The sequence below is a fragment of the Sphaeramia orbicularis genome, chromosome 12, assembly GCF_902148855.1.
Source record: "Sphaeramia orbicularis chromosome 12, fSphaOr1.1, whole genome shotgun sequence".
Lineage (NCBI taxonomy): Eukaryota > Metazoa > Chordata > Actinopteri > Kurtiformes > Apogonidae > Sphaeramia > Sphaeramia orbicularis.
In genome coordinates, this window is record NC_043968.1 from 38,557,301 (window position 1) to 38,573,842 (window position 16,542).

The 16,542-nt window shown below is 36.4% G+C and overlaps 1 protein-coding gene across 2 annotated transcripts in view; it reads right to left on the reverse strand.

Annotated features, from left to right (window-relative positions):
- syt1a (synaptotagmin Ia) overlaps positions 1-16,542 on the reverse strand; it is a 218,795-nt gene that overhangs the window by 148,843 nt on the left and 53,410 nt on the right. For both annotated transcript variants that reach the window (XM_030150191.1, XM_030150192.1), the window contains exon 2: positions 5,690-5,740. The gene's annotated coding sequence lies outside the window, so the exon portion shown is untranslated. The remainder of the gene's footprint in view (positions 1-5,689; positions 5,741-16,542) is intronic.

Here is a 16,542-nt window from a genome sequence, read left to right on the forward strand (position 1 = left end):
TAAGTTTTATGAGGCCCTCATTACAGAAATGAAATATAATATTAACAATTATTTTTTTGCTAACATCTATCCGAATAGAACAATTATCACATTTTGTTTTGTTTTTCTCACAAATAGCTGTTTTTTTTATGTCAAAACCAAATAGAATCATAAAGGATGTTTTGAATGTTTTATTTTCGGTCTCAACATTTGGAAATACTCCAGTTTCTCTTATTTATATTTGTGTATGTCTAATATATAAACCTCTTGTTTAACTTGTGATTGTGATTAGGTGGATTATAATGACTTATAAGTGAATGAAGAACTACAGTTTTCGTTCTGTTAAATTCCCTAAAAAGGGGCATGAAATTGTGTCCGTCTGGTGCCACCATTATCAAACTCGGATTGATTCAATGAACAAGACAGGAAATGAAATAGCAGCACAGCAAGATTAAAAAGGGGGACAAGGAGCGCTCCTGTCTCCCTGAAAAGGAAACATTACTGAATACTAACCTTGACTGTGAAGGAGAAGATTTCATTTTGTGTTGGCAGTGACAAGCCAAAGAAGTGAATGACAATCGTGACTGATAGGGGCCTGATGTGCTCGGGGAAGTATTATTGTATCTAAAGCAATAAGAAACAGTTATGAAAATCTGGTTTGACTTCATTTCCCTCTGACACCATTAATATCTTATTTTTCCACTTGTACTGCTGATGCTTTAGCCTGTAAGTTCATCTTGCTTGGCAAAGCTTAAAAATGTAATTATGGACTTATCATTCACCTCTGATTATATCTTTATGCAAATAGGTTCATCTTTACAACTGAGACAATAACATGGACAACAGGGGAATATAAGATGAGAAATGGTATAATTCATCCTATAGACAGTGTTCATTGTTCTTTTTTATCCCACTGTAAACTCTATTTTAAACAGCATTTACAATCAAGATCTACTTATTTCCAACAGCAGATTCACAACCATCTACCTGGAACACCATCTTTGGACTCCTGATAATCAAGGCATAACATATATTTCTTATAACCAGCAAAATCACATTAGTTATATAATTTGAGGTAAAACGGTTGGAAATGAAAGGCTATTCTAATCAAACCAGGGGATTCATCATCACCCTTTATACTCATAAACCCTGTGTAGCTGTAATTTTAATTTATCACATTGACTGAACAGCATCTTGCCAATCACCAGACAAGCCAACAGTCATCACTGTTCTATTATGTCCTCAGACATGTATTCAGGATTCACAAGCCTTGAAAATATCTGCTTTGCTTGACAATTCCTGGCAAAAGTTGATATGCTGTAGGGTGCAAACGTCTGAGATCAAATGCTTCTGTATAGTTTAGAGCAGGGGTGTCAAACTCATTTTAGTTCAGGGGCCACATCCAGCCTAATATGATATAAAGTGGGCCGGACCAGTAAAATAATATAAACAATAGGATAAGAACTTTTGAGTGAAAAAAGTAAATTCCGTAAAATAAAAAATACACTTAAATATGCTTAAATATCCTACAATACACGCAAAAATACACTTAATTATGCTCAACAATTCTACAATACACGCAAAAATACACTTAATTATGCTTAAATATCCTACAATACACACAAAAATACACTTAAAATTCCATAATTAAAATGTTTACATCTACGAATTGTACTTTAACATAACATGAGCAAATATGAACAACCTGAAAATTCTTTAGTAAAATAAGTGCAATGTTAACAATATTACGCCTTAGTTTATCATTTATACATGTGAATCACAACTTAGAGATCACGGTGGATCTACAAATACACCAAACATTAAAAAACAGGGAGAATATTATTAAAATTCCACATACTTCTCTTAAAGACATTTCAGATATTCACATTTTTTTTGTAAACGACTAGTCTGTAAATGTAAACATTTTTGAGTAATTTTACATTTTTTACACTAAAACAAAGAGACAAATTTGTAGTTTTCATTATTTATAGTTTATTATGATAGTATTTTACTGGTCTGATCTACTGTTAAAATTATTTTAACATCCTTGATTGTTAATATTTTCAGTGTAATTTTTGTACTTCACAAATTCATCCCAGGGGCCGGATTGAACCCTTTGGCGGCCTGATTTGGCCCCCGGGCCGCATGTTTGACACCCTTGGTTTAGAGTGTTTTATTACTAAGGACAAAATCAGCTCAACAACTTAAACAGTGCACATTTCTGAATATCTGCTTAATGTTAAAATGACATCACAGACTCCAGATGACCCATGTTGTCACTAAGCTATGAAGTAATGTTCTGCTGGAAACTTGGGGGACATATTCATAACAAGTGAGCAATGTCTACAAGCACAAGTAGATCTAAGTGAACAAATCTCTGATGAGTACCTCAAATATAGCATGTGAAGGGTGGCTATAACGGAAGGAAAAAATGTAAAGAATTTTGCATAAATATGGACTTTCAGGCATTTTTTACAACCTTTGTAGATAAGTAAGAGTAGGTACACTGTAATGAAGCTGCTTATTATTAACAGTAAATTGAATTTCAACATAAGTCAGCTTTCCAACCTCTCTGCTATCTGCATACTGAAAAACGCCAGGAGGTTGTGGAGTTGTCTGGGTCAAACTCAATAAAACACAACCAAATTAGCAGACACTCACATAAACTCCTGGCATAACAAGATGCAAATGAATAAATTCCCCATAATGATGTTTACTCTAAGAGATGGAACAAATAAATGAGTTTTACAAAACAACAATGCTAAAAGCACTTAGGGCTTGTCTTTTACCACATAGATAATTCAGTCAAAGCTTTCCAAGCGCGCTTGTTTTTATTGTGGACCACAGGGAACCCAAGGGATTAGTGTACAGTAGAAACCACTTTTTTTTCTCCGTATTATCACCAGTTGCTGAACAGACAAGGTACATTTAAAGATAAAATAGAAGCGGATCGCAACTACTTCCTTCTGGCAAAATAAGGAACTATGGCAAAAATGGCTTTTAACCTGATCGTACTGCATTAAGCAAGATTAATATGCCTGCTAATGGAAGTAGGCTGAAACACCTCTGGATGTGAGATCAGGTATGAGACATAAACAGCAGCGAGCGCTGGCAAGTGAGGGTGGGAAGTGCACAGTGCATCAATCACTGGTGACAGCTGGGACAGACGCAGGGAGCTTCATCATCAAGAGAGGAGTGGGCGCTCCACTACGTCAAAATCAGTGCTAATTTGTAAAAGTGTAAATTCCTGTATTTAACCAGAAAGCAAGGACACCGGCCTTCAACCATCTTCCACAGAACAGCCTCAGTGAGAGCTGTGACAGAGACTAGTGGTGCTAATCACTTCTCTTATATTATGTCAAACTCTTGTGCACAGAACATCACATCACAAAGATAGTATTTATTTCAGACAGTACATGTAATAAATAGACCCACTAACACACTGTGAGTAAATTCTGGTTGTCTCTGGTATTGATGACTTTAGATGACCCTCTGAGATTAAGCCAATAAAACACAGTATCAAGAGATGTTTTGCTAAAGCCAGTCTAAGTTTACTTGTTTTATAGCTTCAGTGCCTCTTCTCTATAGTGGAAATTCATCTTTTCAAAAGGTCATATAAACTATTTTAATTTTGTACATGATAATATCTGACTTCTACTGTCCTTTAACTGGCTCCATATAAGGTCCACAATTGAATTTAAGATACTGTTCATTACATCCCATCATACAAGGCCCCTCACACATCTCTGACCTCCTGCTTCTCTATTCAAACCATTTGATCAAGGTCTCCTATTTATGACCCACATCAAATCCAGGTTTGGCTGTGCTTTTGGTGTCTCTCTGGAACAGCTGATTCTATAAATGATTCTTAAAAAGTTCTCAAAACCCATTTGTGCCAACCTTTACTTATTTTAATGAATATTGATAAATATTCATGTTGGTCTTTGTTTCCCTGGGGGATAATTATCATCAAAACATTCATCCATTTTCTGAACCCGCTTTATCCTCACTAGGGTCACAGGGGTCGCTGGAGCCTATCCCTGCTACTTATAGGCGAAAGTGGGGTTCACCCTGGACATGTCACCAGTTCATCACAGGTCTGAAGTATAGAAACTAGGGATGTAACAATTACCGGTATAACGATAAACCGTGGTAAAATTCCTGACGGTTAGTATTACCATTTAAATTCTAATTATCATGATAACCGTGTTTGATTACCGCACTTTGAAAGAGAGAGAGAGAGAGAGAGAGAGAGAGAGAGAGAGGGAGAGAGAGAGACCCTAAAACAACTCAAACTTGATATGGAAAATGGTCAAACAATGGCCATAGGGTGCTGTCTTTAGTGCACATTTGTATGTTTGATGTTTACATGTTAATATTTGAATGTTTCTGCCAACAGAAAGTACATTGTGCCTATTATTTTATTAGATTTTTAGTTTGTTTTTTTTAATACAACTTGGTTAAATTATTTCAGTGTGTGTCTTCTTGTGTCTTCTTGAACATTTTGAACGCATTTCAACAATACCGTGATAATGATGATGACCATGATAATTTTGGTCACAATAACCGTGATATGAAATTTTCATACTGTTACATCCCTAATAGAGACAAACAATCACTCTCCCATTCACACCAATGGGCAATTTAGATTAACCGATTAACCTATCAGTGCATGTCTTTGGATGGTGGGAGGAAGCCAGAGTACCCAGAGAGAACCCACGCAGACACAAGGAAAACATATCATCAAAACAACAACAAAATAATAATAATAATAATAATAATAATGATAAGAATAAGAATAAGAATAAGAATAAGAATAAGAATAAGAATAAGAATAAGAATAAGAATAAGAATAAGAATAATAAATTGTGCAATGTATCAGCATTAGCCATCAGTTATTCAGAATTCACTCTTATTCACCTGCCATTAAGATTTTTCTGGTCACCCCCGTGAGTTTTAAGAACGCTCAATGAGTCTCCGGTAGCATCTCTTATAAGTACACACCCAAGAACATTAAGAACTCAGACCTCCTGAACCACTGTGTAGCTCACAAACAGTGTTTCTCAACCAGTAGATCAGCTAAACCTCAATACAGCCCTGCAACATTATCCATGTTTTCTGACATGACAGCCTTCATCAGCACGAGCTTATCTTTATGGAGTTCTGCTCAGCTTTACCGAACATTTACTGTATACATAAAGCATCAGTCTTATAAATAGAAGATGAAGACAGATGTAAGACAGATGTAAGCCATAAGTACAACATGTATAGAAAAGGCTAATGCCTCTCATCCTCTTGCCTAAATGGCCACTGTAGTCCTTGTGATCACAGCTGACTTCACCACATTGAATTAGCACACAGCCTTCTGGGCCACAGGCTCAGGGGCCATGTTGGAGCCTCAGTGGTGAATATTAGATTGCACGCCTCCAGATCTCATTAAAGGAAGCAACAGGACAATGTCTGCATCTCAAATGAGACCAGAGGCCATCAGGCATCCTGGCTCCCTGTTGGATTCACTGATTTGATTGATATTGTGCATATGCGTCAGAGAATAACAGGAGGGGAAAATGTTCTTTTCAGTTATATAATTAGGCTACTGTAATAAAGTACACAATTACTCAAATAATTGGGGTTTGGAATTGCCATTAATGGACATTATACTGTGCCTTACATACAGCTGGAATGGTATGCAACACTTTAAAACACTTACATGTATCAGTTAGACAGGGTTCTTCCAGTTTTCTGGTCCAGAGTCAGTTGACTGAAAAACAGGGAAAAAACTGTCAGTATCCACATAATACCTACCTAAAAGACTTAGAAAAGAAAATGAAAGGCAGTGTGAAAATGCAACATTACATAACGTGCAAACAACATGTGTATTCCATAGAATATTACAGTACAATTGAATTAATTGTATGTATAAACATTCTCTGAAAATTAAATTAGCAGGCTGCTGTCTGGTTTTAACAAAGACGTCTAGTATCATCTACGGATTACTAGGGAACATTTCAAATACATCTACTCATGCCTAAAGGCACAAATTTCACAGTAGTTAACAGTGTAGAAGCACTTAATAAAATTCAGTATCACTACAAATTCCCAGTGTCCACTCTTAAATAAAAAAAGAATCTGACAGAGGAAGTAGGTTCTACCTCCAGAGAGGTGAGTAATTGCCAATAATAGGTCAGTGACTGTAATTAAACTGCTCACCATCAAATCTATACTACTTCAGCACAACCAAGGCAACAGTTTTTACCCTTTTAGCCTTGTTTTATTTTAATAAATCCCCACAGTATGAATACAATTTTCAAGCTTTGGAAAAGACAAAAATCCAGGCACTGACTTGGTTGGAAATTTTTTAAAAAGCCTTTGTTTTCAACTCCAGCCCCTATGTACTAATCTACAGGCCCTCATGAAATAAAGGTTTTTTAAAATTTTCAAACAAAGTCAGTGCCTGGATTTTTGTCTTTTTCCAATGGGCCATGCCTTCTCTATGAGCACCTGTGGTTTGCTGAATACCAGTAGCTCCCTCTGAAATTGTTTTTTGTCTTTTTACAATTTTCAAGCCATTTAGTCATGACTGAATCTTTTTCCATTAAATCTTAAATATCTAAAATACACATTTTATGCCAACATGAAACACAGAAAGCTTGTGATGTGAGGTGATTGAGCCAAGGTCTTGGTTAATTTAGCTCAGTCTGGGTTTTCATACAACCGCAGTGTGTAGCTGTGGCAGTAAGAGAGAAGAAACTGCAATTTCCAAGCAGAGGTGACCTCATCAATCAAGGCGTACAGGCAAAACCTCATCCATAAGAGAGATAGTACATGATTTAAATGACTATTACTTTGCTCCTCTTTTATCATGCTGTAATTTATTTCACAAAAATCAATTCAACCTAATACAAGGAAAGGATATTTATGGTTTTTGATCCCTATTTTGCCTTTGGCTCATAATACTTTGAAGGAATGACTGAGAGATAACAACCCAATTCTAATTTGGGGGTTTCTTTTTTAATAAAGACTACATCACCACCTCATTCCTCTATTTTAAGATGTTAATAATTCCTACAATAATTGGTGTCACAAATTGGTGGTCTCATTTGCAGGCAGCAGATGGCAGACCATGAAGCTGCACTACATAAACAACATATGTTGAGTCACTTAAATGGGTTCAGAGGACACAGAAGCTAAAAGAAACTGAAGAAACCAATGGCAGACACTTATGCCTGTTCCCACAACCCTCAAAACTCAGAAACAAAGTGTCATGTGCATACTCTTCACTTCATCTTTGATAACTGAACCATGTAATAAGATGAGATAGTAGAAACAGGTTTATACAACAGCTGCCGGCGTGTAACTCAGCCAAACGTGTCATGTTAAATACCTCATACGTTACTGCCAGCCAATATGCAATAATGAAAAAATATGGATTTTAGGATTACACCACAAATGTCCAGTGCACAACCTGTGCAATGCCTGGTGTAAACAGCTGCACCTGTTAGGAAGCAGTCACATGCATTTAATTTAATCTTGGCAAATGACTGCAAAGTTTACCACACCCAAAAGAAGTTCCAACCTTCACAGTGTTTTTGAATTAACCACAGGCTGTTTAAGAGAAAATGGGAAACATTACTGAGCCAGGGGATTGTCAAACAGATCAAGTGTTATGCTTCAGAATTAAATCTAACAGTGTTGGTCAATATCACACTACATCAGGAGGTTTAAAAACATGCCAGCACCTAGTAGGACTGACAATTATGATTTAATACAACACACTTCAGCTAAGTCCAAAAGGTGCAAATAGTAAAATGTAAGTAATGCACTGTTTACTTGTAAAATGTGAATCAATTTTTTACCAGATTTAGAACTTATTCTCTGCAGAGTCCATACACATGGACACAGAGAAAGGACAGAGGACACTGTGTGCATCGATTGCTAATGGTGAAAATCTGGACCAGAGCTGGCCGGCTTTCTTCCACAAGATGACTGTGTGAAAGATATCAACAGCCGCTAATTAGTGACTGATATTTACCAGTAGACAGCAGGAGGGCCTTGAAGGCCAACTCTGTTCTTTTCCTGAAAAGACGTTTTGTGAATGTCTAACAGTCATGTGGGTTTTTAAAAACAAACACCTCACCATCTGCCCATTGGGATTCATGATCCTAAAATAGACTCTCAGTGCCAAGAGATAGCAGTCAGCCTCACCGGTAATCATTCTCACCTCATCAGTTAGGTGCAAAGGGCTTAAAGACATGTATATTTTTAACACAAAGGGGTCAAAAATAGACACCCTCAAGCCACATCTTTGAGTGACAGGGCTGGAGGGTTTCCATGTCACTGTAGGATGTCTAAAAAAAGGGTCACTTAGATCACACACAGGGAATACCCGAAGTCTTTCAAATGTCAACACACTGAATATCTGTACAATGTTTGTATGTCACACAGAGCAAAGAAACAACAGATAGAACAAATTTTAACTATGGTCAATGAAGACTGAAGAACAGAATTTACAAAGTCTAATAATTTGATAAAAGCTAAGATATAACCTTTGCAATTACAAGATGAGAAAACGCTACATAAGAATTCTTTCACATGGATACCACTTTTGTAACAGCATGATAGTTACCTTATGTGAACTGTTTACAACTATAGCAGCACAGGGAGACGGCAGTCACTGACTGCATCCTATTCTTCAGTAAGTGTTATCATCACACAGTTAGGGTATATGTCACACCCAAGCTTATTAGATCCCTGCAACACAGTTTGGTTTCCAATAAACTTATATGACTGTAGAAATCTTCAGTCTGTAGGCACCTAATGGCTTTGGTATGGCATTAATAGCACTTTCACCATTGAAACTTTTGGACGTTTCATTCTCTGTTCTCATATTCAAAGGAGCTGTCAGATGCTGGCCTTCCTTCACACCCATATCTACTGCAAACATGCATTCAGGGAGCCTGCTGGACGTGAGCTCAAATATTATTATCGTTGAAGTTTTTGCTCGCCTGTGAACCAAAGCCATGAGTCTTCTCATCAACAGAGTGCCTAAGTTACACTGAAGTGGTCTTTCATGTCATGTTATTGAAGTGTCATTAAGGTATACAGTGAATAAGTGCTAATTAGCAGGCTGCTTTTTTCAATACTCTGTGTGTCCAGTCAATATTAAAAAGACAGTGGATATGGTCATTTTGTGAAAAATACTTACTGTGCAACTGATGACATAAATATTAAATCAGTAACAATACTTGGAAGAGTGAAATAGAGTGAAACAGCCAGTGGAAATTCAACATAATAAAACAATAATTAGATAAAGTGACTGATTTTATAATGGTCTGAGTCTGAAATTATCAGATTAATATGCCCGAGTAAGGAAATGTGTTTCCCACTGATTCAGATCATGAAAACAGTAAAGAAAACAAACAATATTAGCATAGACCCTATAGACCACTGCAGAAGCCATTAAATTCCCCAAAACACATGATATGAGCATCAAATGAACAAAAGACAATACATTAATGAAAACAATGAGTATATGATTAAAAAAACAAGCGCAAAACATAAACTAGAAGCACTCGGAGAGCGCAGACCTCTGCCAAGGCTGATCAGTGGGCCCCCCCGTGGGCCCCACCACGCCAAGGAGGTTATGTTTTTGCCAGGGTTTGTTTGTTTGTCTGTCTGTCTGTTTGTCTGTCCGTTAGTGTGCAACATAACTCAAAAAGTTATGGACAGATTTTGATGAAATTTTCAGGGTTTGTTGGAAATGGGCCCCCCCACCCCCGATCACCACCAAAATTTAATCATTTCTTCCTTATCCCATTTCCAACAAACCCTGAAAATTTCATCAAAATCTGTCCATAACTTTTTGAGTTATTTTGCACACTAACGGACAGACAAACAGACAGACAAACAAACAAACCCTGGCAAAAACATAACCTCCTTGGCGGAGGTAATAACAAACATTCATTTGAACACTGGGCATCACCCATCTCATTAAATGTTAGTTAATGTGGCCCTTCTTTTCTCTGTGGTGGTCCCAAAAAAAATGATGACACTGGCTGACATGTAACTGAACTCTGAACAACCATCCTTTGGCATTTCCATGACTCTCTGACCCACCGGGATTGTCAGTTTGACAAAAACATTGTATTGTTTAAATAAACATGATTTCAGTGGTGACACTTTCTGGCTTTCATGTAACTGAACTTTTAACAGATCATCATTTGACATTTCCCTGTCTCTTTGGTCCACTACGTTTGTATGTTTTACAAGAAAGGCCAAAGAACTTAAATAAGCAAGATTTCAGCAGTCTAAACGACCTCCAACTTTAACAAAGTGCAATAGATAGACGTTAAAGACTAAGGAATTAATTTTTGTCAAAAGCAAGGATGTGGGTTTGAGGCCTCTACGTGCAGTCTGTTTAGATCTACTTGTGCTGTCAAAAGGACATCTTTGGTTCTCAACTCATGCCATATTTGTGAGGGTGTGTCTAACGGAGCGGAAAAATTTCCTATTTATTTCTTGTCATTGTTTAAGAAGCATCTGAAAAGGACTTTAATTCATTAAAAAATGTAGGGCTATATATCATTTAATTTGTATTTGATGATTCGTAATGTGATTTATATTTTATTGTTTTTATCTTAGTTTATTAATTCAGTTGTATTGTATTTTTAATTCTTTTTTTTTTTTTTTCTTGCGTATTGTTCATGTTGGGGAGGTGTTCATATAAGCCTCTACTGGCTTCCAACCTCTCCTGCACAATTTTGTTACGTATTTGAATGGGTTTTTTTGTTTGTTTGTTTGTTTGTTTTTTTACTGTTTTATTTGTGCAAATAAATAAATAAATAAATTCAAAATGTTAAAAATCATAGTTCCCAAATTTCCAGAGAGTTGAGGGGAGAAGGATTTTAGGCAGAATTGTGAAAGTGGAATCAGATTTAAGAACTTTATGGATCGTTTTATTCATAGATTTTTTGGAGCCAGCATTTATGTCAGTCAATCAAATTTTATGTATATAGTACTTAATCATATCAAATGTTATCTCATGACACTTTACATATAGAGCTGTCTGAAACTAGCCTCTAAAGTCAATTTACAGAATCATGAGCAATGTCCTGAGTACTTTCACATAGAACATATGTGTGGAGCAGCATCAACAAACAACTGAAGACCCTGGTGCTAAAAGTACTGAAGTCACATTTATGGACAATTCAAGATGAGCATATAAACATGTTGTATTTGTTAGCTAAATCCACCCTATTAATATTTTTAACAGACTATTTTGTGACTTCAGTAATTTTAGCACCAGGGTCTTCAACTAAACTATCAGGACAGTGAGTAGTTTCTGTAACGTGAATGTCATGTGAAGACCCAGAACCAGGTTGTGTGTGTGTCCTTTTTCCTGAACACTGACACCAGGAAACAGAGCACACTAGATCAGGCTGCAGATGAGACACCAAGTGATGTTGCATTTGTTGACATGTTTGTCAAATGGCTTGACACAAACATACCTATTTAATCTTTTAGTGTCAAGTCAAGTATCACAGCTGTTGTAAATTTGCACCACTGGAATGAATATTTTTGATGTGAAATAGTCATAGGAAAGTATGTCACATATTTGTGCTGTTTGGAGCATTCTAAGAACATAGTGATAACACCTTATTTTCATTCACATTGCTCATTATGCATAAGATAGAGCTCTGGAGTGTATTTGTTTTATAGCTTTTAGAGAGGGAAATGATAGCCGTTTAATTAAATTTACACACATACAGACAATTACAATCCAGTACATAATTAAACCATTATCACACCACATTTCTTAAAAAAGCCTAATCAAATAGTTTTTTTTAACCCTTTATAAGACACTCATTGAAAGACTATGAAATTCTAAATTTCAATCTTAGTGCGTTATTGGAGGACCTAACAAGATTTTATTACTTTTGTGAAATTTTTCAAAATTTATATTGTTAGGTACAAAATCAAGGTCAATGAAGTTATCATATTTGATTCCTTGCCCATAAGTGACAGCAAAAAAAAAAGAAAAAGGTCAAGACGTATATTTAAAAAATACAAGAGATACACATGTAATGTGAAAGAAACACATATTTTAGAACATTAGAGCATCACTTTTCTACCATTAGACCAACATAAGTGCTGATCCAGACCCCTGTCCACATCCACTTTATCCCTCTGAACATCATTCCTTACATTAGTACCATTACTTCATGGTACCTAACAAAGCAGGTATACTCACTGTTCATGCAGAGTTGGACCTTACAGACCCTGTAGAGCAGGGGTGTCAAACTCCTTTTAGTTCAGGGGCCACATTCAACTAAATTTGATCTGCAGTGGGCCGAACCAGTGAAATAATAACATAATAATATATAAATAATGACAACTCCCCAAAAAAGTTTTTTCAGTGCAAAAAACAACAAAAAAAAACATTAAATTATGAAAATACTTACTTACTTATATAAACTATCCAAATAAAAAAAAATGTGAATAACCTGAAAAAACTGAAATTTCTTAGGAAAAATAAGTGCAATTTTAACAATATTCTGCCTCAACATATCATTTATACATGTGCATTATGGATCAATAATATATTAATATATAAATAATGTCAACTCCAAACTTTTCTCTGTGTTTTAGAGTGAAAAAGTAAATTTACATTATGAAAAGGTTTACATCTAAGAACAATCCTTTCAAGTGATGTGAATAAAATGAAAAACTGAAAAAATAAGTGTAATTTTAACAATATTCTGCCTCAGTTTATCATTTACACATGTACATTATAACTTACAAATACACAAAACATGTAATAACAGACAGAATATTGTTAAAATTGTACTTACTTCTCAAGAAATTTCAGGTTGTTCATATTTGTTCAGGTTATTTACATTTTTTGCAAAATTATACTTTGTTTTAGTGTAAATACATGAAAATATTTACATTTACAAAGAGAAACATTTGTAGTTGTCATTATTTATATGTTATTATGATAGTATTTTACTGGTTTGACCAACTTGAGATTGAATTGGTCGGATGTGGAACCTGAACTAAAAGGATTATTATTACTATTATTATTATTATTATTAGTAGTAGTAGTAGTAGTAGTAGTAGTAGTAGTAGTAGTAGTAGTAGTAGTGGTAGTAGTAGTATTTTAGTGTAATTTTTGCATTTCACAAATTCATCCCAAGGGCCGGACTGGACCCTTTGGCAGGCCAGATTTGGCCCCCGGGCCACATGTTTGACACCTGTGCTGTAGAGTCTACAGGTCTACAGTGGAGACCACACTGGACCTGAGATTGTTGACTCTCTGTCCTCACTGTCTGGTAATGTGTGTGAAAGTTACCCAAAACAGTCACGTGATGAGCTGTTCATCAACCAATTTTACTTAACCTGGTTTCTGTGTGCATTTATGTGCATCTTTACAGCACGATGATACCCGAAGACAAAAGTAAATGATGCATACAGATAATTACATAGAAGTCATTACTGGAGGGAAATGTTCCACAAACTCATACATTACATTCAAATTATTTTGTCTTATTATCAAAAACTCAATAAACAATTCATGGTTTCCACAAAAGATGATTTGGCAGAGGCTTGTGCCTTTTTTCCATTAGATCATACTTCACTCCTGACCTGACAGCAGATAGATGATGCATGACTCCATAGAAAGCTTCCCAGATTCAAATATCAGCCACTAAAATGAACAGCACGGTCGGCCATCCCACTGTCCATTCATCTTGCACCTCTAAACAACAAATAAAATATCCCCCAGTGCACACAGGACTATAATACTCACATTCAATAGGAAGGCCATCCCCATAAAAAAAGCACCAAAGCGTCACCTGATATTGCTGTTTAGATCTCAACATCTATTTGATAAGAAGCTGAGGGGACCAATCTTTAACCGACAATGGAGGCCCCTCTGTTTAGCCACAGGAACACAAAGCCAATATCCGCTATGAGGATATTACCCCTGAGAAGTATGAGCCTTCATCACGCTGTAAGTTTTATGTCATTCTGTCTGTCCTCAGAGTTCACAGGCTGGATGGAGCCGTTTCCATTGTCTCTTGAAGCTGGCGCCTTCCCACCACATGGGCAGCCTTGACAACAGGCGCATTGCAGACCCACTTGAATGTAGCTCAAAGAATTTGGCAGAAGGAGAGCAACCAGGCTGGTAGCAAACAGCCAAAATATGAACAGCTCATTTCTGCCAATACTTTGCACAGGGGCACTTGTATTTTTTGAGATATATTGGGACTTCTGCATGACACCAGCTGGCATCTGGGAATATTTCAGCCATTGTCTGCAGCGTCATCTGGTATTTTCACCTTGTTGTCTACTTTGTAAAGAAGTTGTGATGAATGCTAGGATATGATGTGTTCCTGATGCTATAATTGTGATTAAAAACAAGCTAAGGTAGTCCTATTCTAGGGAGTTTAGCTCTAAATTTTGTATTGTATAAATTACATCTTTTGTTTTGCTGAGGGAGAACCAATCAACCAATCATCCATCTATGTACTGTCTGTGGAGTCACGGGAGTATCGCTGTGTGATTCAGTTGTAATTTTCAGATGAATTGATGAGAATGGTGAATTGTTACGTGAATAAATATGTGAACCATGGAAAATCCTAATAAAAAGAGAACTGAAAAAAAAAAAAAAAAACTAAGGTAAAATAGGGGTCAATATATAATCCCAGTATAATATAATTTGATCTATACTTATTTTCATATTAAAAATACAGAAACAAAATAATCAGGGGAAAATGATAGAATTGGAAAATTACTAAATTCCTCCAGCAGCTCTCTCTTCAAAGTCCAAATCAAACGGCTAAATATACAGACAGATGACAGTTTCATTCTGCTGTGAAAAACAGAAGAGTCTTTACTAAGCGTCCATATTCTGACAGTTCATCTGAGTAAATCTCAGCTGTAGTTGGTAATTACAGATATCAATCACATATTCATTTAGCAGCCTGCAAAGACACCTACAATTAGCTGAGGCCTGTACCATAGGGTGTATTTTCCACAGGAGCAGATTTCCTGTTTCCTCTCAGACCACTTGAATTTCAATATTCAAAAAACTGTCAAGCAATGCAGCTTTAAAAGCTCTAGTGGGCAATATATCTATGGCATCGCTGGACACCCCATAATAATCCCTCAGCATACTGTAACTGGTCTGAGAGGAAACTAGACTTCTCCACCTCCTCTTGGCTCTGTTTTCAGGCCCTAAAATAAATAACACCTGACAGGAGACAGATTTTCAGAGAGGAGAAACAACCAGTCATTCTCTGGACTCCATCAGATGCTCGCTACGGCACAGACGCAAATGGTACCCCCCTGACCCCTGACATTCTGGCCCTTCTGTTTTGTTTAAAAATGGTGGTCATCTCTGTGTATTCATCCAGACTATTAGAACAGAGAGAAGAGAGCAGCAGGAAGAGGCTGTGCATTTTCATTTTAGCGCTTTGTTTCCTGTATTCCTTCTGCAGCTTTAACAAACTTAGACCATGAATTTGATGAAGGGTGAATTTTTCAGGATTGTAGTAATGCAATAAACTACTGACTAAATTATGTGTTTTACATTCTCTCATTTCAAGTACAGGGGTTGGACAAAATAATGGAAACACCTTAAAAAATCAACAAAATATAATTTAATATGGTGTAGGTCCGCCTTTTGCTGCAATTACAGCCTCAATTCTCCAAGGTATTGATTCATACAACTTGTGAATTGTTTCCAAAGGAATTTTAAGCCATTCTTCAGTTAGAATACCCTCCAACTCTTTTAGAGACGATGGCGGTGGAAATCGACGTCTTACTTGAATCTCTAAAACTGACCATAAATGCTCAATAATATTGAGGTCTGGGGACTGTGCCGGCCATACGAGATGCTCAACTTCATTAGAATGTTCCTCATGCCATTCTTTAACAATTCTAGCTGTATAGATTGGGGCATTATCATCTTGAGGTGAAGGTGTTTCCATTATTTTGTCCAACCCCTGTAGAATCCTTCAAAGCGAGCCAAGCATTTCTGTAGTGGCTGAGTGGCACTTACAGGGTTAATGCATAATGTCATCACCTTCCTGAAATAATTTTTTGACAAAAATTACTTTTTTGACAAAATCATCGAATACTCAGTTTCTGGTTACGTTTTTTGTGTTTCATGAAAAATCTGAGAAAATTACTTGGTGATGATATTTCATAAAGTAAATGAAAGCATTCAAGTAATACATTTGTTAATGTGTTTTCAGGTGTTGAATTTACTTTGAAATATGTTGCCTAGATTCACTTGAGAGATAAAGCTTTTTAAAATTACATTTTAAGGCATTTAGACAGAGCTTTTGTTATTTACGAGTCTATCAAACAGAAAAGCCCTTCATTTTCAACACGCAATAACTACTGTTAAGTAAATTATTCATTCACTCATTCATTTTCTGAACCCGCTTTATCCTCACTAGGGTCATGGGGGTCGCTTGGAGCCTATCCCAGCTACATAGGGGTGAAGGCGGGGTACACCCTGGACAAGTCGCCAGTTCATCGCAGGCTGACATATAG